This window comes from Felis catus, chromosome F2 (assembly GCF_018350175.1).
Source record: "Felis catus isolate Fca126 chromosome F2, F.catus_Fca126_mat1.0, whole genome shotgun sequence".
In the NCBI taxonomy this organism is placed as follows: Eukaryota; Metazoa; Chordata; class Mammalia; order Carnivora; family Felidae; genus Felis; species Felis catus.
Window position 1 is genome coordinate 70343664 of NC_058385.1, and position 26022 is coordinate 70369685.

Here is a 26022-nt window from a genome sequence, read left to right on the forward strand (position 1 = left end):
AACAAGCCAGATTTAGGGCCACATCCAGGAACTGCCACTGCGTAGAGAAAATTATTAATTGACCTCATTGGGCCTCACTGTCGTTGTGGGTAAAATGGAAATAATATTAATATCTGCCACGTGGGTGGCAATGAAGACTAAACAGGACAGTAACTGTAAAGCACTTCACGTGCGGCCCGGCAAACAGCCCTCAACAAATAATGCTGTTTATCGTGAGATGTATACTGTCTGCAAAAGCCACGTAGGTGCACGAATCAGTCTACTGGCTGTCCGACAAATCACCCAAGAACTTAGGGGTTTAACACCAGGACTGTTTATTTTTCGCTGTCTTGTGGGGTGCTTGAGCCCTGCAGGGTGGTTCTTCTGTTCCACTTGGAGTCCGTGTGGCTGCGTTCACCGGGGGAGCCCTGCGAGGCCGCGTGGCCAGAAGGCTTTACATGGGGCCTCAGCCGGGATGACGGGCAGCGGCTGAGGCCTCTCGCTTACTCTGAGACCTTGTCATCATAGTCCAGCAGGACCTTCTTTTCCAGTGTGGTGGCTGGACCCCCCAAGTGCCTGGTGTAAAACCTGCCCGGCCTCCCTAGGGCAAGGCTCAGAACTGAGACGACATCACTTCCATCACATTCTGCTGGTCAAGCGGTCACAGGTCAGCCCAGATTCAGGGGCAGGAGAAATGGACTCTCACTTTGGAGGGCAAAAACAACATGCGTGTACAGAAACGGGAGGAATTCTTGGCAAGCCTCACCAGACGCAGCCAACCCCAGGGCCCAAGTTGCTTTTAGAGTGTATGACTCTCAGCCTCTACCGTTTAACCTCTTGGGTTATCTGTCCTAATCTAGTGAGTACCAGCAGGGACTCTGGAGCCAGACTGTCTTGTTTCAGATCCAGCCTCTGCCACAGACTAGCTGTGTGGCCTTAGGCTAGTTTCTTATTGTTTCCCCATGAGGAAAATGGGGATAATATTAGTACTAAGGCAGAGCTTGCATGAGGATACGCCCACATGTGTATAGGCAGGTGTACGTATACAGATATGCATGTGTGTGTATGTGAATGTGCATGTATATGTGTGCACAGCCAAGTATGTCTGTATTTGTGTGCACACGTGCGTATGCATACGAATGTATGCACATGCACGTGTGTGGTTGAAATTTAGGACATTGCTTCTAAAGCTGTTTCCCTGTTTGTATGTTTGCAGCTTGCCTTGGCCCAGCACAGGTCGTGCTTTTTTTTTTTTTTTTTTTTTTTTTTAGAAAATACTAAAATTGGACCTGGGAGTTGGTCCCCAGCTGGAATTGGGACTGAGTGAGCCCTCCCCAGGCCAACAGCTGGCACCTTCACTGCAGGAGCAGTTCCCTGGGCCGGGCCTTGAGAAGTGGCAGTGTCAGTGGGTCCTGGTAGAATGCGGACAGTCCTCGGCCCCGTCCCAGGCCTGCTCAACTAGTTGCTCTGGGGGGACCTGCACAGGGACCACACTGTGCTGCTTCTGTGACTGCTTTCCCAGCTGCCTTCGCTGGTGCCACCTTCGGTCTCTGATGAAGTCCCTTTCCTTTTTCGTCCCCCCCAAAACACCCACATCTTCTGCTCCCCCAGTCGGGACCTCGGAGGGGTCCACGCACAGGCCTGGTTTCGTATTTAGACCTTCGGTTTTATTTCACTTTCCCACATCACTGAGAAAGACCTAGTATCCTTGGCTCACCTTTTGCAGGCTGAGCTGAGGTCAGGCTTAGCTCTGGGTGGCCCGACCACCTGGGCCTCTCTCCCTCCCTTTCATAATGAGCTGATTTCCCCCAGGGTACAGCTTCTGGGCAGGGTGACCCCACCACTTTGTTCCCTGAGCCTTCCCACTAGGGGGGAAGAAACCCAGCTATCATTTATTGATCATCTATGCTATGCACATGTATCGCTCTAATTATTACCCTGCAGGGAAGATATTATTATCCTGAAGCTAAGAGATAATCAGCAATTTACCAAAGGCACCAGCATTTAAACCCTTGTCCACCTAACTGGACAGCCTTTTTTTTCTCTTCACCATACTGGAGGTGAGATACGAAGGATTTCTTTTCAAGGCCGTAGGTCCTAAATACTTCTCTTTGTATGTGCACAAAATCTTGCAGAGAACATTTTTTTCCCCCAATTTAAAATGTGCCGACTGTCCTTGGTGTTACAAACATGTCCCAGAAAGTCAGGAGCTGGCCGAGTTGGAAGGCACATATGACGTGAGCCCGGCCAGGGTGCGGTGACGGGGAATCCCACTGCTACTCACTGCCCTCCTGTTGAGACTTTCAGTTTGTAAACATGTTTTCTTCCCCGCACTTTGGCATCCATCATGACTTAAATTCCAGGTTGTCAGCCCTTGTAGAAAGGAGTTCAGATCTTGGCATTAAACGGTGCCCACCGTGTGTGCAGGGCTTTGCCACCGCAGAAGGCTTCCCGAACCTCCGCTGATCCACACAGCTGCCCGGACAGGATGTCGGCCTCGCCGACGAGAAAGATAAAGGCCAGAGTCTTCGAGTGCGATCAGCCTGAACACCAGCCTGCTCACGGCTACCAGGACCTTCCTCTGTCCAGTAGCTCGTTAGCTGAGAGGCCGCGAAGCAAATTGAGGCCGCATTCAGGTTATGGGAAAAGACCTCTCCTCCCTCCCATGATCTGGCAGTCCCTCTGCAAATACTGCGGGACATCTGAGCCCTGAGTGCACCGATGTGTTTACCTGACCGGCCTCCCCACGACACCGTCTGCCTCATCTGCCCCCATTCTTCAGCGCGTATCCCCGTCCCTGGCCGGTGGCAGACACTCCCTAAGGAGGCACTGGATGAAGGGATGCGTCGTATGTCCTGTTACCGACGAGCCTCTTGGGGAGCACCGAACTCCTGCCAGGCCCCCGGCTGGACTTTGTTTCCTCTTACAAAGCACCGCGTGTGTATTCCAGAAACATCTCCAAATCCATACACGCAAAAGGAAGAAGCTAAAAAGGCTGCTGTTATCATTCAGAGGTGACTAATTAGGGCGGGTGTATATGCATATGCATATGCACGCACTTGTAACAGCACCATAGCGCACGCGTTTGTTTGCCCGTAGCGATGTTACTAAGTACATGATGAATATCCTTCCCCGTCTGCACGCACACTCCTGCTCCTTCGCTCCATCCGACAGCCGGGACACGCATCCTCGCCGTTGTTCAGACAGCGGTGGCAGGGGCCCTCCAATTCTTCTTGGGTGTCTGGGGCACTTAGGAATTCCGCTCTTGTCCCGTGACAAGCGGTGCTTCCGTGAATACCCTCGTAGTTAAATCTTGGCGACTAGATTCTCCTATTTTATGAGGATGTATTCCCGTAAGGTGCAAGAGGCCATTTAGGCCCCTGCGTGCCCTTCGGGAGGCTTGGCCCGGCTTCTCCCTCCGGGACACCGCCACGTCTCTGAGCCCACCGCTGCAGGGAAGCAGGGCGGACGTGCCTTTTCCGGCCTCTTCTCTCTGACACTTGGCGTAACACCAGACGCGCGGTTACTGTTCCCAGCCTGCGTGTCCCTGCATCAGAGGACCTTCCTCGCCATGGGCTGATATTGTTGTCCCCCTTCCGGCCCTCGCTTTCTGTAACAAACGTCTCCAGTTAATTCAATCATGATTTGTGGTGTTTGGAGCTGAGCCTGAGTGGGTCTGGCTCCCTGGCATGCCCTGGCGGCCAGCGCGGTGTTTTCTAACGGTCAGAAGCGAGAGCTCACGACCGAAAGACCTGGATTTGCCCCTTTGCTCACTTAAGGCTTTGCTTTCTTACCTGACTTCTCGTGTTACCTGCCTCGCACGGTCAAGGTGAGACTTCCGTGAGATACGGTACCCAGAGGGCACAGCACAGGGGTGACAGGCAGCCAACGCCCATCTTCTTGTTGCTTGGGGTGTGGTTCGTGGGTGGTGAGTGCTTTCTGTGTGCCAGGCACTGTTCTTAACCGACTGAGCCACCCAGGTGCCCCTGAGCCAGGCACTGTTCTAAGTGCTTTACCTCTGGAGGTGGCAGACTGCAGCCCACGGGCCCCATCTGGCCCACCATCCATTTTTGTGTAGCCCACGAGCTGAGATTGGCTCTTCCGGTTCTAAAGGGTTGAGAAAAATAATCAAAGGAAGTATCCTATTTTCTGACACGTGAAAATATTACATGAGATCAGATTTCATTGTCCTTAAGTAAAGTTGTATTGGAACACAGCATGTTCTCCCTTTTACGTATTTATTGTCTCCGGTGGCTTTGACGTCTGATGGTGAAGATGAGTAGCCAGCACAGAGATACGGCATGGCCCACAGTGCCCCCAAAGTACTCACTATCCGGTGGCCCTTTAGTTTGCTGGGTCTCATATGAACCCATCTAATCCCACGTAGGGCAGGCTGTTAACTGCCAACATCTTCACTGCACACGTGGGGAAGTGAGGTTAAGAAACTGCCGGAAGCCGGTCCCCGGGTTGCTCCGTCGGTTAAGCGTTCGACTTTTGATCTCGGCTCACGCCATGATCTCACAGTTCGTGGGATCAAGCCCCCCGTCAGGCTCTGTGCTGTTTGCATGGAGCCTTCTTAGGATTCTCTCCCTCTTTCTTTCTGCCTCTCCCCGTGTCTCCCTCCCTCCCCCCCTCGCTCTCTCTCAAAATAAATAAATAAACATTTAAGAAAAAAATTGCTTGCAGTCACACCCAGCTTGTAGGTGGTAGAGTGGGGGTTTGGTTCCCAGAGCTGGGGCTTTTAATGTTTCCACCATAGGGTAGGTTATTGGTCTTTGAAGGTGAGGGACATGGGGGAGGGAGAGGTGAAGGCAGGAGGTCAGGAGTGGGAACCACTTCCATTGGACCTCAGAGTTTTGTTTTGACCTTTCTCTCATAACCGGCTCTTCACCCCCCACCACCCCCCACCCCGCCTTCCCAGTCTCCTACTGTCACCTGCTAAACACAGGACCAAACATACAGAGGTATTCAATATGCCCCTAAAAATGCAGTCACTTTAGAGCAGAGAGATAATACAAGGCAAGACTAGATATGGCTACGTCCTTTCTACTAAACACAGACTTCATAAATGTTGGAATGAATGAATGGATCTGGTCAATAGGTCTTGGATTCTTCAGAGTTTAGACTCTGGAGGTAGGGCAGGGACCCCTGGGAAAATCAGGAAAGCCATGGACGTTCTCACGGGAAGGAGACCTTCCTGGGCCGTTGTTACGCTCCCCAGGTGGCACCAGGTTCTTGGGCTACAGTGTCAAACGCTTCTTCTGTTAAAATCCCCCCGCGGGAAAACTGCTGTCTTTTCCATGGCTCCACTTTGGTTGATTCTGAATGTTTGGTTTCTTGCAACGGTTTTGCTGAGATATCTTTCACGTAGCATACAATTTAGATATCATACAATCGTGGAACATTTTCACCGCCTCAGAGAAGACGTGTCCCCATTTTGCTCTCACCTCCCTACCCGCCTTCCCCTGCACCCCCAAGTCCTGAGCAACCTAGTATTTCTGTTGCTATGGATTTGCCTATTCCGGACGTGTCACACAAATGGAATCATATAATATGTGGTCTTCTGTGACTGGCTTCTTTCACTTAGTGTGATATTTTCAAGGTTCATCCACTTTGCAGTGTGGGTCTGTACTTCATTCTCTTCTGTGCCTTAGTGACATTCCGTTGTGTGCATGAACAGTATTTCATTTGTTCTGTCATCAGTGGATAGATATTGGGTTGTTTCCGGTTTGGGGCCATTACGAATGATTTCTGCTTCTCTGAAGGTTCATGTGCAGGGTTTTGAGTGGATGTGTGTTTGCATTTCCTTGTGTCTATATTCCCAGGAGTGGAATTGCTGGGTCATGTGGTAACTCTGTATGTAACCTTTCGAGGAACTTCCAGACTGTTCTCCAAAGGGCCTACACTGGTTTTCATTCCTGCGAGGAACTGGGCATTCTTGCTCATCATTGATGCCTGTCTTCACAGGATTCCGCTTTCTGTAACTTTCAGAGCACACGAAATTAATGAATAGTGCTAGAAATTAGTACAGTGGTTTTCTCTGGGAGGAGGGCAGAGACAATTAGAAAAGGCACAGAGAGGGGTGCCAGGGTGGCTCAGTCGGTAAAGCATCCCAACTCTTGATCTCGGCTCAGGTCATGATCTTAAGGCTCATGAGATCGAGCCCTGCATTGGGCTGTGCACTGGCAGTGTGGTGTCTGCTTGGGATTCTCTCTCTCACCCTCTCTCTCTGCTCCTCCACCATTCTCTCTCTCTCTCTCTCTCTCTCTCTCTCTCTCTCTCTCTCTCAAATAAATAAATAAACATCAAAAGAAAAAAAAAGAAAAGGCACAGGAAAACTTTTGGGTGAGGGAAATGTTTTATGTCTTGGAGGTTTAGTGTTTTTGGTATATGCATTTGTCAGAATTCATCAGAGTGTTCATTAAAGACATTTCACTGTGTGCTAATTAAGCTTGAATTAAAAAACAAACAAACATGCAAATGAAAAAAGCCTCGGTGGAGGGAGAGAAAGGAAAGAGTGTAAGTTATCTCTGGACATGACTTATCTTACCCACCTTCCCCTGGACAGAGGGCCTGTGCCTGGCAGGCAAGGCCAAATGTGAAAGGCTTTTAATTGATGTGATTAACTATGTCTCAATAGGGAGCCTCGTTAACACCAAAAGGGAGGAAAGGAGGTTATTTTTCACTCTCCTAACTAGGGGAAGGCTGGAAGGGAGTCCTGGGGGGCACTTGGAGGGCTGGTCCCTGCAGTGGGGGAGGGGCGGGGGGAGGGTCATTTTATCAGTTGCTGCAAAACCTAGCCTCCATTTGCGCCTATGGAGAGGAGGAAACCCACCTGAAATTTTGGTGGGGGTGGGTGTTTTTCAAGTCCGCATCATTCACGAAAACACAGTGGCGGTATAGATAGAACCCTCTATAACCCTTCCTTAAATGCACTAGTGGCTGTTGAACAGACCATAACAGGAAACAAACAAACAAACAAAAAGAAGCAAATGGTTTCATCTTCCCCCTTAGACTCTGCAGAGAAATTTATGGATTGACATAAATTTACAGAAGATCAGGATCAGACAAACATCATTAATTACTCACATAAAATCAGTGTAAAATTTTTTATAAAATTGCAAAAATTGTATCATTTTATTTGTAGGTTAGAAAAAGTACGTATTTGGCTAGAAAAAGCCTAGGAATGTAACAGCCATTATTTTTGGAAGGATGTGATTATAATGTGATTTGCTTTTTTCTGTTGCTTATCTGTGATTTATTCTTCTCAATGACTGTTGATTGCTTGTGAGTTCAGTTGTTCGTTAAGAAGTTATTTCTTGTCTCTCACTGGTTGGAGAGGTCAGTTTCCATAGGCTCCCCTCTCTGGAAGAAACTCTCCCCTCCCTCCCCACCAAGCTTCCAGCTTACGAACTTAAAGGCAGCACTGAGTAAGTATTGAACGTGATCTTCGGGTTAGCCAGGTGAGGGTTCGATCGTGGAGGATCTTGGGCAGGTTCTTTCTGTGTCTTCGTTTTCGCATCAGAAGAATGGAGCTGATAATATGCTCCCTGATCGATTGATGGGAAACATACATGAGAAACCCCCAGCACAGGACTTGGCCTGAAGTATCAGTTCGCTCCTTTTCCAGCCCCCTTTTAGCTTGGTACCTTCCTGGTACCTTGGAAACTAGCACTCAGCATTATGGTCCAGGTGACTCCTGATGGTTGGGCTGTATTTCTCGAATCATTGCAGAAGCTTAAATACACCTGCACACAACGCGTGGTGCGTTTGTGTGTGTGCGCATGCACATCAGCAACACTTTTGTGTGTGTGGCGTGACATTAAACGAAACCTCCTTCCCTGCGGACGAGTGAGGACAGCTCGCTGCAGGAGCTAGGATCTGTCACAAACCAAAGGGAGCGCTAATTGCAGCAAACCTCCGGGTGACCGCACTACTTATGTTCCTTCCTGCAATACGATTCCTGGCAGTGGTGATAGGAGTCTTCAGGCAGTGTGTCCAGCATGTTGGAAACGTTCTCTTCCTGCAGATCAGGATGGAGAAGGCAGTCCCAGGTTGAGTGCGAGTATCGTTTTTCCAGGACTGGGGGAAGGGTTTGGCAGAGGGTGAGTTAGGGTTTTGCAAATTATGTCTACGCTGGTGGAGCACGCAGGGCACACGTGGGCAGAAGTGATTTGCTCTCATGCAAAACAGGAGCCACGTGCGGTCCTCTGTTCCCCCCACCCCACCACTTCTTTGGTCACCTTTGCAACCCTCCTTCTGGCTCCAGGATGCCTGCCCCGGCCCCTGTTCTCGCCTTCTTTTTCTGGCAGTGGTTTTCGAACTTCAGTTTGCAAATGACCACCTGGGAAACTTGCTAAAATGCAGATCTCTGGTCTTCCCCCACCAGGTTTTCTAACCCAGTGGCTCTGGGGTGGGGCCTGGGAAGTGGCATTTTCACCAAGCTTCTCAGATAGGCCCGTTTGACCAGAAAGGCACTGTATATTAGTTTCAAGGGGCGCCTGGTGGCTCAGTCGGTTGGGGCGTCCGACTGTGGCAGGGTGGCCCTTAACTCTGGTGCTGTGTGGCCTGTTCTCCCGGCACACACACAGACTCAGCAGGCCACCTAACCCAGGAGACCGAGTGTCCTGTTGAGGGGTAGATGGTGTTTGGGCTGAGGGGCCTGTGGCCTGTCCGTGCTCCAGCATCCTTGGGGTAAGATGGCCACGTTACTATCATAACTGCATTTATCGGCCACGGATTCGGTGCTAGAACCACCGCAAGGACTATGCGTGCATTTTGTCCCTTAGTTGTCACGGCACTGCCGTGAGGTTGGGGGCACTGTTAGTATCATGATGGTTCAAGGATGAGGAAACTGAGGCACAGGAACGTGGAGCCAGAATACACACCCAGGCAGCTCGCCTCTAGAACCCTAGCGCTTAGCCTTTGTGCTTTCGGGCCTCTGGAACAGCTACCTTCCTCTCCTGTCGCAAAGATGTCGTCGTGATGTTGGAGGACAGCATGTGCAGTGGAGTCAGGCCCACTCCTTCCTGTCTGGGGCCCTCAACCCCCTTTGAGCCCTAAACTGCTCATTGGTAAAATGGGAATACGGGTTACCTACTACCCCACAGGGCTGATCAAAGGGCCAAAAGAAATGGTAATCTTTTAGGATGTATGGCACTCAATAAATGTTCTTAAGCATTTTCCATTTTTTAAAAATGCTTATTCATTTTTGAGAGACAGAGACAGGCAGAGTGTGAGGGGCAGAGAGAAAAGGAGACACAGAATCCGAGGCAGGCTCCAGGCTCTGAGCCGTCAGCACAGAGCCCGACGCGGGGCTCGAACCCACGAACTGCGAGATCGTGACCTGAGCCGAAGTCGGACGCTTAGCCGACCGAGCTCCCCAGGCGCCCCAACTTCTGCTGTTTGCAGCCACTGAACTGTGAGGTACATGTTAGTGCAGCATAGTATTGCTGCTCCTGATTGATACGACCTGCAAGGCAGAGATTGAATCCCACCCTGCATCGATGGGTGGGGTCTTCCTGGAGCCCCAAGCGGCCACACACTCTGAGGTCCCATCTGGGCTCTTGAGGAAAGTGTGCTCTGATGGATGGGTGATGTCTGCCGTGCTGGCAGGCGGGACCTGGATGCTGTGGCACCGCGTGCCTCTCTGCTAACCGGGCTCTTTCCCCAGGCCATCCTGAGGGCTGTCCCCCGACTCATCTCCTCATCACCTTCTCCTAGCAGCTGTCCCGCTTCACGCCATCTTCACTTTCTCTTTCCCAGTGCGGGCTCTTCTCCCTGACTTCAGCGTCTCACTATTCAGGCCCCGACGCAGCCTCCCCGGATTTCCAGATGTTTTCTTTCTGTTCTAACCTCAAGGAGCTCCTCGTTGGCGCCTGAGCGTGCTGCCCACCTTCCCGGCTCCCGGCCTGGATCACAGGCCTCCTCTCCTGCCCACACCCTCCCCCCACCAGGCTCTGGTCATCAGGCTCTCAGAGGACTTCCTTCGCAGCCCACAGCGACCTGCCCCCCGATCGCAGACCACTCAGTGCTCGCACGCGATCAGTCTTTGACTGTCTTGTTTTGTTATCTTTGACTTCATTCCTCATGGTATCTAACATTCCTCATGTTAGAGTCTCAACTCCCTAAGTCAGTCCTCCCGTCAAGGAATGGCCTTGGTGTTGCAATTCTTCACCTCAGTGACTAGGTGATAACAGGCATTTGAGAAATAAGTTATCAAAGAATCGGTTGGATCGGCGGTGCGGGGCTAGGGAGTGGAAGGGGAAAACCCAAGCGAAGTCACTTAGGCCCTCTGTCTCGCTTTTACGGGCCTGCAGCCTGCCTCTCCCCCTCCCAGGCTGGACTTTCCGTTCACGGCTAGCACCGTCTGGGTGTATGTCCGCATTATACTTTGAGTCCAAACGTAGCTACTGAAGCAGTCCGTTGCTCAGGCCATTGCTGGGCTCATCTCTGGAATGAGAGAATCCAGGAGGTCTGGGCAGGATGAGCCCATCCGCTTTAGGAGGTGTGCTTCCCGGGTGAAATCAGGTTTCGGCTCATCTGGAAGAACCGCACCAGGCATTAGCCAGAGCAGAGGGGTGCTCTCTGGAGGCCCCAGCCCGCATAAAGCCCGGGGCGCTGGAGACTTTTCCAAGGTGACCAATAGCACCGCAGACTAGGAGTTTTTAATGGCACGTTTTCGTGCAAACATTCCCATTTGTTATTCCTCTGTTTTCCCTTCTTTCCTGGAGGCCTTAGGCTGACCTCCCGCCCGCAACTCTCCCACTGTCCCTTTGCCCACTCCTCAGGCTGGCCTGTGTGAAGGAGACCGCGTTCTGTGCAGAAAACCTCTTTCTAAAGTTGTGAGCGCTCGTGGACAGAGATGGAAGGTTAGAGCATCAGTGGCCTCGGGGAAAAGTCCACCTTCCCCGAGACTCAGAGTGTGACTGTGGCCTCCCGCTCCCTGCAGGTTGCCAGACATGAGAGTAACGGGTTTGGGCGTTTGTTCTGAGAATTTGTGGGCGGCCTGGCACATGCGTCCATTGCATGTGGCCGCATAGATTGGTCTTTTGGAAACACGATTTGTCAGGAGCTACCAAAGCATCGCTTTGACCCGCGTCCCTATTTGGGGAATGTGTTTCAAAGACATGCTCCAGGAGGGAGGGTGCTGGTTTGCAGGAAGGCGTGTTTCAAAGCCAGGGCACTTGTAGGAGCAAAATTGGGAGCAAGATGGCACCCATTGCCACCCAGTACGTGGTACGTCAGCGCCTGAATCTTTCCTAGGCATCTGAGGGATGGAGAAGAGGTGTTGGAGGGCAGTGGCAATCCGTGGCGTGACAGTCACATACAGCGCTGCGTCCTTCCTGGATGACGGAAAGTTATAGAAAGAAAGTAGCACTTTGTCGGAAAAAATGAAGATTTGCCTACTTGGTGGCAGAGCAGGGGAGTTATGACAGTTTCTTCTTCTCGTCTCTTCTCTTTCTGGTAACCTGCCTTAGCCAGTTAAAAATTGATCTGTGGCACAAAAGAAAAGAAAAAAGAAATCTACAAGTGGATTTGTAGGGCCCCAGGTGCCCAAGATGGGGGCACGTAAAGGCAGCCTGAAGTGCCCTCTCTCTCAGGATGGCGCCCAGGACATCACGGGCACCTTGTGGCGAGGGGCAGGGGCCACACTTAGGTCTCATGCCCCCGGGTGCTGCACCCAGTGAGGGTGGGGTGTGCTGCCGAGCCCCCGGCACAGCGCCTGGTACGAGCCCGAGCCCCCGGAAGGACGTGCTCCCTGCCTCCCAAATGTGCCAAACAGTGTCGTCGTTGTGCTTTTTGTCCTGCCCGTGTCACATCTCATTTAAACCCCATCATAACGGTACCGGACGGGTAATGCAGTAATCCCCATTTTACAGACAAGAAAGCTGAGTCCTTAGTTGCCATCCTGTTGCTACATTCCAGATTCAGGCTCTGCACCCACTTCTCCGTAGGGCAGTTCTTCACATCTGCTTTCGAGTGGGGAAACTGAGGCTGTAAGTTACCTGCCGAGGGGCCCACAGCCAGTAGGAATCAGTCACGGGAATGACTCCAAATCCAGTGGCATATTTTTCTTTTGAATTGTTATGGAAGCTTCCTCCATCCAAGGCACGTTACCTCTGGCCTCTGAAGGACCCCTCTCCTCCTTGTTGCGTTCTCTCCCGCTGTGTTCCCTTCACTCCTCATAGGCACCCACTCCGGTATTTGCCATGTGCCGCATGTGTGGACTTACTGTAGGGCTGTGATTGGGTGTCTTTTAACTTAGACGCATGGGGTTCTCTTACGGATCTCCTTCTTGTCTTTTTTTCACTCAGTACTCTCTTTTTGAGATCCAGTCTTGGTGCACGGTTTACACTTAGCTCATAAGAGGGCTGCGTCTGCCCTTCCGTCGCTGCAGATCCTGCCCTGTTCACTTCTCTTGTCCCTGCAGATGGACACTAGGGCAGCCCAGCCAAGTCTGCAATGACACCTCGCACCTGTGCCCATGGGGAGTGTGGGAGAGTTTCTTTGGTACAGACCCAGGGCTGGGATGGATGAGTCATCGGGCATACTCATATTTAATTTCACAAGTACTGCCAGATTGTTTTCCAGAATGACTGTACCAGTTTACACATCCACCAGTGCAGTGCTCAGGGGGTTCTGTCTCCCCACGGCCTCCCCAGCACCTGGTGTTGTCAGATGCATCCATAAGCATGCGTCCGACCGCCCCAGCGTGTCAGGACGTTGGATTGGCGTCTCTTGAGATGCTCTTTTCTGCCGCAGACTTCGCCTTAGCACACCAGAATTTCCAGCAGGAAGAATGCCCAATCGGAAAAGGAAGTCCTTTCCGCAACTCTCTTATCTTCTATCAGGGAGCAGAATTTCCCTGGAAGTCCCCAGGAGACTTCCCCTGGTTGGCCGGATGGGGCCGGGGGTCCTCCCTACACCAGTCCCTGACAGAGACAGTAGGGTTGCCGTGGCCACCGCGTGCCTCTTCCAAGTACCCGAACAGAACCGGGAAGAGCTGAATAAGGAGGAAGAGAGTGGTGGCTGGCTGCTTACTCAGCCACCGGTTGGCTCATCGTCCACACCAGATCTTTAATTTGGCCCATTTTTTGACGCGTGCTGCCTCTTCTAGGGAAGGAATCCTTCCCCCTGACTCTGTGCAATTAGCCAACTACAGAGCATTTCTAAAGCAGTGAGTCAGCCAGCACGAGGCCGTCGCCTTGGGGATTCGGTCCGTCCAACTCATTCCAGAGCGTGCCATCCTTCTTGCCAGGCGGACGTCAGACCTGTGCCCATCCTAGCTGCCCCGAGTTGGGTTCCTGTTGTGGGCGCCCCGTGTGAGAGGCCAATATGGAGATTCCAGGGCAGAGCACCAAAATCGCCTGCCCAGAGTGCCAGCTGAAGGCAGGTGCGAAAGAACACCTGTCAGGGACTAGTGCCACCATAGGCAGCAGCTTCTCATTAGACACGTTCATACTATAGTAACCCTGGCGTGTCTGCCTAACCAAAGAAATTAATTTCTAAATGGTACCTAATAGTTATAATTTATTGAGTGCTTGCTCTGTGTCGGATGGCCCGGTAAGCATTTTATTCCTTTGATCTCACAGAGCCCTCCTGCCGGCCCTGTGGGAGCATTTCTGTTATGGTTAAAGCCCAGGCTCCAGCCTGGAGACCACCTGGAGAATCCCAGTGCTGCCGTCGCTTAGCTGTGTGGCCTTGAGCAAGTTACTTCACCTTTCTGTGCCTCAGCTTTCTCATGTGTACACAGGGCATAATAACAGTATGCTAAGGAGTTAAGAAATACAAAGCGCTTACCTAGAATAACACTGGCTTAAGAGTACACACACAGTTCCCATTTGATAAATATTATTAGCTGTGGCTGTTGCCGTTTCTAAAAATGAAGAGACCAGAGGCTCAGAGAGATCAGCTTCCCAAATGTCAGATGGCTATGAGTAGCAAAGATACAATTTGACCTAAGAGATTCTGACTCCAGCGCTGGCCTTCTATCCATCCAACTATACATCATCAGTCGTAGCTCCATAGCCTGAGGGAACACTGCCATTACTCTCCTTATCAGTAGAATAAATTTTCAGCTGAGGACCCAGTGATATTTTTTGTAAAGAAACAGACTCAAAAAAAAAAAAAAAAAAAAAAAAAAGAAGAAGGAGGGAGGGAGGGAGGAAGGAAGGAAGGAAAAGAAAAGAAACCAACCATAAAGATAGAGTGTAAGGCCTCCAGCAGGTGGTAGATGTGGGGGTCATTGCTGGAAGGTGGCTGGGGAGACTGGGACATTTAGCTCCTGGTTCTACCATGAAATCTTACCGGGCCTCAGTCTGCCCCCGTTAAATCAAGTTTCTATTATATTTCCTCCCCACAAGGATTTAGGAAGTGCTTTATAAACTGAGCATAGTCAGTGCTGCGCATTCCAGAATGCAAGCCTGTTTCGTCTCTTCCCTGGGTTCCCACATACGCACACTCACCCAAAGTATAAGCATTGTGTCCCCCAATTCCATTTAGTCATGGGAAGTCTCTGGAAACCCAGGCTTTAGAATCTTCTGGAAGAGATCCTTCCTTGCCTAACTAAGCCAAATGGACTGGAGTCAGGAGCCACTGGGATTTTGAGAGGCTGGGTTAGCTCTAGTGTCTGTTGGTTTGGGAGCAAATAAACAAGGCCCCTCTTTGCCGCCCTGGGACACGTCCTTGCCGGATTTCTCCATGTGAGCATTTTCAGACATAGGTGTGGTGGGTGTGAGGTCTGAACAAAGGATCATAAGCTCAGCAGTGTGGTTTTAGGTAAAAAACATGGTTTCATGGCCAGAATATCCTCTAGGAGGACTTTTAAACGTCACTCTGCATAACAACAGACTCAACTATCTTTTAACTTTATTTTTACTTTTTTAATTTCAATGTCCCTCCCTCTTTTTCCCTCCTTCCTTTTCTTCTTCCTCCTCTCCCTCCCTCAATCTCCAGCTCCTCAGCCTACAGGTTTCCCTTCCGGGAGGGAGTCAATATCAAAAGTGTCTCGTCTGCGATGCTAGAGATGGTCTGTGCATAGACAGCAAAACCCCTGTGTGTGTCTAACATTTCTTTTCCTACTGTATGAGGTGGTTGTGTTTTATAGCACAAAAGCACCTTGATTTAGGCCAGAATTAATCAGGGAAGAGAAGATGGTCTGTCGTCCAGCCCATTTCTTCTGAGTTTCTCGGCCGCCGTTCTCATTTGCCACTTACTGTTAGTTGCTGACGTTGTCCTCTCTGCACTCAGGGCCTCTTCTGGACACATTTGATGATAGGGGGACATCTGTGATGACCTGGCTGTGGACCCCAGGGTGGTCTGGCCCTGTTGGTGGAGAATCCTTCAGTTTCAGGGGGCTCCCAGCTCTGCCTTGATTCCCCTGTCTGCAAGCAGGAAGCAGGAAGACTGGACAGCAATCTGGGATGGTCTTCAGAAATGTGCCCACCAGAGGTGGCCCCTGGGGACTCTGCTTCTCCCCCAAGGGCAGCTGTTACATCATGTTCTGTTGACTGGGGCACCTGGTGCAAAATGGCCAAAGCCATTGTCTCTCAAATTGGAGCCCCACGCAAATCTCCAGGAACCCTTGTTAAATGCAGATTCTGTTTCAAGTTAATCTGTGTGGGGCGGAGCTCTACTGCACTAATGGTGAGCTCCCAAGTGCTGCTGGTACGGCTGACCCACACACATATGCCATAGTTTTATTTATCTTTGAGAGAGAAAGCACGAGCGGGGAGGGGCAGAGAGAAGGGGACAGAGGATCCGAAATGGGCTTTGTGCTGACAGCAGTGAGCCCGATGCAGGGCTCGAATTCGCAAACTGTGAGATCATGACCTGAGTCGAAGTCAAACGCTCACTGACTGAGCCACCCAGGTATCTGTGTGTGTATGTATATATACATATTATATATATATAGATATATATATAGATATATATATCTATATATATATATGATTTTTTTTTTTTTTTTTTTAGGTGAGAGAACTGCTACTCGGGGATGTTATGTAACTCAGCAGAGGTCACACAGCTAAGTGACACAGAGGAGCATCCCAAGTGGTGAAGACCATTTTCCATCACTGCTGTCCTCCACGAGCCTGTGTCTGGAATGGGACCTGTCTCTTTGCGCTCATGAACAGGTTGGATGGTAAGGGTCCTCTTCTCTTCTCTCCCTGTCTTTATCTCTGGCATTTTTAACCGTGGCTTCTTCTCTTAGGAAGACCAGAAAACACTTGACAGAGGGGAGAGGCCCAGCAGTAACACTGACCCAGAGAGAATTGAATCCCTGTGCCCAGTGACTAGAGGACACATTGAACTGGACAGAAGAGCCTAGCACATTGCCACGTTTCCCCCACGTAGGAGAACACCCACCACCTCCCACCCCTCACCCGTAACACGTGATACGTGAGCAGGATTTGGTCCCTGCTGAGCTGTCTTCATTTAACGTGGCTTTGACCAAATAGTTGGTCCTGAAATTTTATTTTCCGTGAAACTTCTTGTTGAACCGCCTTGGTTTTGAAAGGATTCCATTCGGATGGGTAATTATGTAGTAGTTGCTACAAGGAGATACATGCTCTCAGTTTCCGCTCTTAAGTGATTCAAATCAAATGCTTTTCCTTTTCCTCCCCAGAGTTGGGCGTGACCATCTTCCTCATACGATAGGCTTTTCGTGAGTTATTTTTGGAAATCCAAATCAAAACAGCAATTTTGGCGGAGGCCATTTCTAGCCTAGCAGAGTAAGCCATATGTACCGATAAAAACAGCCAAAGAGTCGGTGCCTTTAAAAAGCACCGAAACCATCTCCCTCTGTGGGGGTGAAATTTTGGGAACCACAGACTATCTTTTGTGCTGTCACATATTCCATTGTGAACTCTAACTAAAGTCAAAAACGATTGAAATTCCTTTGAAATTGCCAAAGTTTTGCCCATTTGGAAACCATTGTCATCATCACTGTGTTCAAGATGGCAGGCCTTGACAGAATTTTGCCGAGGACTCTGTTTAAGCCTCTGAATCTCCCCTGGAACACAGAAATCCCTGTACTGTTTCCTTCCATCCCCATAGCACATGTCACCTGCCTCATGACATGAACCAAGCAGACAATCTTTCCTCTCACCCGGGAGTGGCAGGTGCTCAAGTAGCAGGTTGGGTATGTAGGTACATGAATAAAGCCCTATTTTTCTCTTTTTGTAAAAAATCAGTCATTTATTACACAAAGAGTAAATGAATGTTATCGCCTTGGGGAAAAAAAGCTTTTCAAATAAAACTAAAGTTCTTTTTAATCACTGGGTCCCTATCCTTGTTTCTTTATCAACTCCACTTGGGTTATTTCTTTGGGGCACATGCTTGTAGACATTTCTAATGTATTTATGTGCATGTGCACACACATAACTGTTTTTGTAGCCCTTGATAAACCAGTCACTTGCCTTTTCCCACTCATCAGTATACCCAAGAGGCTATCCATGGCAGCTGCCTTATTCTTTGTAACTGCCACCCAGTTTTATTACATCGTATGGATATACCTTTTATTTGCATCAGATAAATAAATTCTTTTTTTTCCCCTTTTTTTAATGTTTTATTTATTTTTGACAGAGAGAGACAGAGAGAGAGAGACAGAGCGTGAGTGGGGGAGGGGCAGAGAGAGAGGGAGACACAGAATCCGAAGCAGGCTCCAGGCTCTGAGCTGTCAGCACAGAGCCCGACGCGGGGCTCAAACTCACAAACCGTGAGATCATGACCTGAACCAAAGTCAGACGCGTAACCGACTGAGCCACCCAGGCGCCCCAAATAAATAAATTTGTCATCTGCTTTCGTGAGCGCTACAGTTTGGGATCCCTTATGTACATGTTGAGAAACTAACCGTGCCCACTGCTATATCTTTTGATAGCTACAACACATTTCATGAAAATCAGCCAGCTGCCTTGCAGATTATGCCAGACCAGTAGACGGAATCATGTGAAATGCTAAGGATTGCCAGAGAGACCTGAATTCCCTTGTCTGCAGAAGCTAGGGAAGTACACGGGGCGTGGAGAGTTGCACAGGTCTCTGTAGCGAGTGATGTGAAAAACAGTGTTGGCTGTGATGGTGGCCCACTGAATTTCCTTGGGCAGGTCATTGCCTCTCCTTGGACCTGTTTTTTTCTCATCTGCACAATGGGCTAAGTGAGCCTTTCTCAGCTATTAGACTGTGATTTATAGGGCTTACACACACACTGCCCCAGGATTCCTATGTAGAACATATTAGCTTACTCTTCACTGTGTGTCAAGATGGGGAAGAGGCAATTTTAAAATACACTGGAGGGGCTCCTGGGTGGCTCAGTCAGTTAAGCATCCGGCTTCGGCTCAGGTCATGATCTCATGGTTTGTGAGTTTGAGCCCCATGTCGGGCTCAGAGCCTGGAGCCTGCTTTGGACTCTGTGTCTCCCTCTCTCTCTGCCCCTCTCCTGCTCATGCTCTGTCTCTCTCTGTGTCTCATAAATAAATAAACATTAAAAAAATTTTTTAATACTTTAAAATAACGTTTGAAGTTTCAAGTGATTAAATATACTTTGTTATATTTTAATTGAAATAGATTTACATAATTTTAAAGAGAGATTGAGCCCAGAGCTTTTAGCTGAGTAGAAGTCACAAAGTCCATAATGTCCTGCCTTTGGATCTTACTTTTCTTTCCTATTACTTTATGATCCAATTAAAATGGATACTCTTGGGGCGCCTGGGTGGCGCAGTCGGTTAAGCGTCCGACTTCAGCCAGGTCACGATCTCGCGGTCCGGGAGTTCGAGCCCCGCGTCAGGCTCTGGGCTGATGGCTCAGAGCCTGGAGCCTGTTTCCGATTCTGTGTCTCCCTCTCTCTCTGCCCCTCCCCCGTTCATGCTCTGTCTCTCTCTGTCCCAAAAATAAATAAAAAAATGTTGAAAAAAAATAAAATGGATACTCTTGTCCCCTTTGCTTTGTGTGATCTTTTGGTTCTAAGCAAGGCAGCGTGGGGTTGGGGAAGGAGACTGTGGGCCCCTGAGCTGTCCCTCCAGGCTTGTCTAGTTCTTAGACAAGTCACTAACCTTCTCTGGGTTTCCATCTGTTAATACTATGACTTCAAATTAGCCGAATAGCCACCAAAAAAGAAAGTTAAAAACCACACTCGCTCGTGTTTCTCTGGCGTTTCTGAGCTGCGTCACCTGCACCTAGTTCATCTTGTGAACTGACCAAAAAGACCACCAAAACCCCTCAGATCACCTTTTCACATGAGACTTGTGCAGCCGCCCTCGCTCCTGGTAAAGACCCTCCGTGGGTTACCAGGGAGGCCCAGAGAAGGTTCTGTGCGGTCATGATTCAGAGGTAGAGTTTCCCGCCTGGGCCCTGAAGCTTGCGTTGACGTGTACCCCTGCTTCGAGACGCAGGACACGAGGGTCTGACTCACACACAGGTGGGTTTCCCTGGTGGTCCCAGCCAGGCTTTCCCACACGGGGTGACGCTTCTGGCCCCTTGTTTTGGCATTACACATGGGCCTGGAGGCAGTGTGATAGTGCAGGGGAAAGGTCGTGGTAAGAGGGTGTAAAACCGTGTGGGTGCCGTGGCCCCGCAAGGTCTCTGTGGGGGTCAGCTTTCCTGCTGTTTTCCACCCTCTGTGAGCTGCTGTTTCTGATTGTCCCTTGTGTGTAGGCTGGTGCCGGTCTGGGGGACTCTTCCCCCGAGAGCTTCTGGGGCAGGGAACTTGAGCAGCCTCCCCTTCCTACCCTGCTCTGTCTTTTTTTTTAAAATTTTTTAATGTTTATTTTTGAGTGAGAGAGTGAGAGCGAGAGAGAGAGAACATGAGCAGGGGAGGGGCCGAGAGAGAGGGAGACGCAGCATCCAAAGCAGGCTCCAGACTCTGAGCTGTCAGCACACAGCCTGAGGCGGGGTTTGAACCCATGAGCCCGCAAGATCATGACCCGAGCTGAAGTCGGACGCTTAACCGACGGGGCCACCCAGCCGCCGAGCCCTGCCCCATCTAAGAGACGGAATGAGACCCCGTAGGAGGTGCTCAAGCCCTCCCTTCCCTTTTCCCTGGAAAACAATTTTATAGGCTCTGAATCTGTAGCAGTTGCCAAAAGCCTACCATAAATGTAGTTCATATTAACCAAAATGAAACAAAAAGGCAGCGCGGTGAATGGAGAGACAACCATCAGCGTGATACTTATCTGAAACCAGAGGGTAAAGGAACTGAGGGCCCCATCCCTTTACCAGCCCTCACTCCCTGCAAAGTTGTCCACCCATCCCACCCCCACCTCCATTTCAATACAATACTTGCAAATCCGCTTTGCATTGTTACAGATACCTGCAGAGCAAGTCACATTGTCTCTTGTCTGTTTGATCCACTGCCAAGTGATCAATATAGTTTTAATTCACAGCCTGGAAATTTTAAGAATGACTCAACCTGACCTATGATTCACAGATACTTGATCTGAAATGCTTGATGTTGTGGGGCTGGGGTGGGAGGTACAATCAGAAGTAAATTTCCTGACCCTAAAAAGTCAGCTTAAGTGGGGGGTGCCTGGGTGGCTCAGACGGTTGAACATCCGACTCTTGATCTTGGCTCAGGTCATGATCTCACGGTTCGTGGGTTCGAGACCCATGTCGGGCGATGTGCTGGCAGAGTGGAGCCTGTTTGGGATCCTTTCTCTCCTCCCTCTCTCTCTCTCTCTCTCTGCCCCTCCCCTGCTCTCTCACTCACTTACTCACTCACTCTCTCTCTTTCTCCCTCAAAATAAATAAATAAACATTAAAAATAAAAGTCAGCGTAAGTGAAGAAGCATGGGGAGGTAGTTATCTTGCAGGTTGTAGGGCTGGTTCCTGCCCTCCGGAGAGGCAGTGTGTTGAGACAGCTTAGAGGAACCACACACTGAGTCCCAGTTTATGCTGGTTTTTTTACAGTTAGTGGGCTTTTCCACCATTTAAGCGTATTTAGTGTGGAAATATGGGATTCTGGGGACACTGGACCAGAAGTTCTTAAGTAAAGGTCCGAGGTTTGATTTTATTTAGAAGTGCCTCCTCCTGACCCTGTGCCTGGCTTCTAGTAAATAGTTAGTAAATAAAGGCTTGCTGTGTGGGTGAGTGAGTGAGTGAGTAAGATTCTTAACCTTCTCTCTTGGTCTCTGAATTTCTGCTTCCCATATATCTTTGTATGCTCGGCATCTGAATTTCTGTTTCCCACATATCTTTGTGTGCTCGGCATCCCAGGGTGACTATACTGTCTCTAAATAGTATCTTTTTGACTAAGCCCTAGCTTCAGATGGCAAGTGCTTTGGATGAATGTCTGCAACCCCAGCTGTGTAGCAATGTGACTTTCAGTGAGTTACCCAAATGACTTACAATTTATCCAAGTACTAAGAACACCGACCAGCTCTTGTCATTTCTCCCCTTGCTAAACGATTCATAGACCTTTAAATATATTTAAATAAATGTACATATGTAAAATATTAGAGGAAATTGGAAAAAGAAGGAAAAAAGCTATCCATAATCTCATGGCCCCAGATAGCGTGAGAACAATTGCATTATCAAGGTGCTGGAAACCATTTGTGTTGTTTTATACAAAGTTTTTCCCATGGTTATCTTAGGAAGCTCTTACTTTTTTCCCCATGGGCATTTTTCTGCAAGCATTGTCTGTGTTACTTCCGAACACTTTCAACTACCGTTTTTAAATTTGCTTTTATCCATGTGGGTGCCGGGGAGCAACTTCAGGCTGCTTACTCTTTTCTCTTCTGTAAATGAAGTTCCTTCTAGTATGTCCTGTATCTCAAGAGAATCTCAGAAGTGGAATCCTTGGATCAAAAGATATGAAAGTTGTTAAACTTTATCTATCTGCCTAGCAATATAGATACAGATATTTAAATTAATAGACTTACTGGAGCGCCTGGGTGGCTCAGTTCGTTGAGCATTGGACTTCAGCTCAGGTCCTGAATTCACTGTTCTTGCGTTCGGGCCCCGCATTGGGCTCTGTGCTGACAGCTCGGGGCCTGGAGCCTGCTTCGGATTCTGTGTCTCCCTCTCTCTCTCTGCCTCTCCACCACTCACGCTCTGTCTCTCTCTGCTTCTCAAAAATAAAGAAAACTAATAAAAAATTCATTCATTCATTCATTCATTCATTAATAAACTTACTAAGTTTTATTTATTTGAGTAATCCCTATACTAAGTAATCCCTTAGGCTCGAACTCACCACCCTAAGACCAAGAGTTGTGTGCTCTTCTGACTGAGACAGCCAGGTGCCGCAGTAGACTTTATTATTATTTTTTAATATTTTTTAAACGTTTATTATTATTTTTTTTATTTTTGTGAGAGAGAGAGAGAGAATGAGCACAGGCAGGGGAGGGACAGAGAGAGAAAGACGCAGAATCCGAAGCAGGCTCCAGGCTCTAAGCTGTTCGCGCAGAGCCCGACCCAGGGCTTGAACCCATGAACTATGATGTCGTGAACTGAGCTGAAGTCAGATGCTCAACCGACTAAGCCACCCAGGCGCCCCAATAGACTATTTTTGAGAGAAATTTTAGGTTTATAAAAAATCGAGTAGAAAGTAGAGCGTTCCTATATACCAACCCCCTGCCCCCACCGTATTGTTAACATCTTGCATTCACGTGGTACATTCGCTACAACTTATGACCCAATGTTAATACATTATGATGAATGAAAGGCCATACTTTATATTCAGGGTGCACTCTTTCCGTTGCATGGTTCTGTGGATTTTTGACCAGTGCAAAATGTCACGTACCCACCATGACATTGTCTTGCAGAAGAGTTGTGCCATCCTAAAAATCCTCTGTGCTCCACCTGTCCATCTGTCCCTCCTTCCTCCCAAACCCCTGGCAGCCTCACTGATCTTTAACTGCCTCCATAGTTTTGCCTTTTCCAGAATATCATACGTTTCACTCATACAGTATGTAGCCTTTTCTGTTAGGCGTTTTTCACTCAGTAAATATGCATTTAAGTCCCCTCCATGTCTTTATGTGGCTTGATGCTTCATTTCTTTTTAGTGCTGAATAATTTCTTTTGTCTGGATGTAGCACAGTTTTTGTATCTATTTACCTCCTAAAGGGCACCTTGGTTGCTTCCAAGTTTTAGCAATTAGAAGTGAAGCTGGTATACACATTTGTGTGCAGGTTTCTTCGTTCTTTCTTCTTTTTTGAATTTTATTTTAACGTTATTTATTTATTAAAGAGAGGCAGGGCAGAGAGAGAGAGAGGGAGACCCAGAATCTGAAACAGGCTCCAGGCTCTGAGCTGTCAGCACAGAGCCCAACGCGGGGCTTGAACTCGGGAATGGGGAGATCATGACCTAGGCTGAAGTCAGACACCTAACCAACTGAGCCACCCAGGTGTCCTATTGTGTGCAGGGTTTTGAGAGGGCATAAGTTTCAGCTCATTTGGGTAGATCCCAGGAACATGATCGCTGCATCCCATGGTAAGACTATTGTTGCCTTGTAAGAAATTGCCAAAGCTTTATTTTTTCACATTTATTCAGCACTTTTAGTTATAATGCCACTAACACAGTTAATCCTCTAAATAGCCCCTGGGTTGGGAGTTATTAGCTTCTCCTTCTGGTTAGGATCCTCCAGTGGTATTGCTGAAAGGAACTTTGAAGACCTCTGGACCTCTGCATGTCCTGAGAACAACTGTTGTGCTTTGTAGATGGTGGACCCGTATTTTGAGTGGCCAGGACCTGGATCACTAAATTCAAGCAAGGCAAACATCAGGGCTTTGAAACCACACTCAGTGTTACAGTGAACACCTTCTCCTTACTTTCAAGTCCACCCACTAGTCAGTACCACCACGGCAGCCAGGGATGCCCCAAGTGGTATTTCATTCAAGGACAAGTGCGTTGTGTCTACAAAGTCTCATGGCATTAAGATAGCAACAGCAATAATAAGGGACAACACGGATAACAGCCAGGAATTATCGATGGCTTAGTGTTGTCAGGTTCTTTACATACATTGATTCATTTACCCTCATAGCCACCCTCTGGTGAGGTACCATTGCTAACCACAATGGCGGCTTCTTAGAGATAAGAAGTTCGAGGCTTAGGGAGGCTGGATAAGTTTCCCAAGCTTCCACAACTATTAGTGATAAAGCCAAATGTGTGCCCATCCGTTCTTGACTCCACTCAACAACATACTACACCATAGTTAAGAGCTGGTGACTTAGTCCGCCGGATGGAGGTTAATATTCTGGGTCTACCATTTCACTAGTCACGTAGTCTTGACTTTGCGACTTTGGGCTGCCATGTGCCCATGTGGAAGGGGGAGAGGAAAACCCACTGTGGCAAATGGTATGCGTTTTCTCCTCAATAGCCATTGCCTCCCCACCGCATAGAACTGTGATATGTGGAGGTAGTATGGAAGAGGGCCCAGGCCTCATGGAAGATGGTTTCCAATCCCAGCTGGATGAGATGAATCAAAATTGGTATAAACCAGATATGGAAATGGCGGGCAAGGTCTAATTTCGTGAGGGGAAATGTGCTAGGGAGTGGGCAACTTTCCAACTAAGAAGACAAAGTGTCCCACAAAGGAGGCTCATTCTTATCTTTTTTTCTCCTGGCTGGATCTAGGGTAAGATACCTGGAGGTGTAGCAGCCATCTTGCAAGCATGAGGAGACAAGTCAACAGAATGAAATGCCAGAGCAGATAAGACAGAAAAAGCCTGGATCTTTGATAGCACGGTTGAGCTGTTCCACCAGCCCAAGACAGGAGTCTACATCCAGACTTTCTGTTATTGAAACAACGGCCGCTTCTTTACGTCACTCCAAGTTGTCTTTCATTTGCAGCAGAAAACGTTTCGAATGGATACACAGACTTCCGCCAAAGCACAGCCAGTGTCGGGCTGTGTTGGGCTAGTACGGTGGTTAAGAGCCCAAATTCCAGAGCCAGAAGTCCCAGGTTCCAATCTCGGCTCCACTGTTACTAGGTATAGGGCCTGGGCAAGTCATTTAGCTCTTCTGTGACTCACTGGCCTCGTCTGCAAAATGCTCAGCAAAGGTGTGGTGAGTATTGAATGAAGGATGATGGTCGTTCTTAACCTCATGTAACTAAGTATTTTATACAATGATTAGAACACTGCCTGACCCATAGTGTCTATGTACCTGTTTATCCAAAAGAAAAAAGAAAGGAAGAGAAGAAAAAAGAAAAGAAGAGAAGAGGAAAAAAAAAAGAAAAGAGAAAAGAAAAGAAAAGAAAAGAAAAGAAAAGAAAAGAAAAGAAAAGAAAAGAAAAGAAAAGAAAAGAAAAGAAAAGAAAAGAAAAAAGAAAAGAAAAGAAAAGAAAGGAAACCATTATTATAGGCCTGGGTTTGGATCTTGATCTAATCATCTGGCCACTTGTGTTGAAACAGACTCTTGACCCTTTCACCACTGAGTCTCATGGAGCATGAAACTCCCCCTAAAGTCTGTCTCAAAGCAGCCCCAGCGGTGGTTTCTTTTTGACAGAAAAGGCCCCTTAGAGAACTGACTTGTGCAGGAGGAGAGGCTGTGGCCACAGAGTCGTGTCATGAAGCGAATGACCAAAATACCCAAACTTGCCCATGCAAATGGGTGTGATCTCCAAGACAGCCCTTTTAGAAGGCTCTAGACTTTCTCGAACTCCTTTTTGAAAGGGTCTTTCCAGCCAGTGGCTTATTCTTTTGAACCTCATATCTTTCTTTCAGGGGCAGGGCGGGCGAGGTGGGAAGGAAGGGGCGATGCCTGCTTTCCAGGCCCTTCCTTCTCTGCCACGAGGATGAGACAGACCCCTGCCCGGCATGTGAGGGAGCTGGCTTGCCCTGGGTCTCTCCCACTTTCCACCACACACATTGCCACCCTCTGTAGAGATCAGGGTTGAATTTGGGCAAGGGTTCAACGTTTGTTGGAAACATCTTTTGTGAGGTTAAAAAATCAACTGGTAGATGTGTCCATTAGCAAATCCGGTGATATCTTCCTTCAAAATGTGTGTCCATTTCACCCCTTCTCATCCCCTCTACCGGTGACAGTACAGACCAGGCTGCCTTCCCCTTCTGCCTGGACCACTGCAGTAGCCTGCCTCCAAACGGGCCTGGC

At 48.8% G+C, this 26022-nt stretch overlaps 1 protein-coding gene across 40 annotated transcripts in view; it reads left to right on the forward strand.

Annotated features, from left to right (window-relative positions):
* LOC102900020 overlaps positions 1 to 26022 on the forward strand; it is a 369137-nt gene that overhangs the window by 220514 nt on the left and 122601 nt on the right. For 33 of the 40 annotated variants that reach the window (XM_045049719.1, XM_045049728.1, XM_045049734.1 and 30 more), the window contains 2 exons: positions 15955 to 16123; positions 24544 to 24975. The gene's annotated coding sequence lies outside the window, so the exon portion shown is untranslated. Of the gene's footprint in view, positions 1 to 149; positions 839 to 1244; positions 2994 to 15954; positions 16124 to 16192; positions 17256 to 24543; positions 24976 to 26022 lie in introns of those variants that run through there. The other 7 variants (XR_006592293.1, XR_006592292.1, XM_045049738.1 and 4 more) reach the window with 7 other exon arrangements.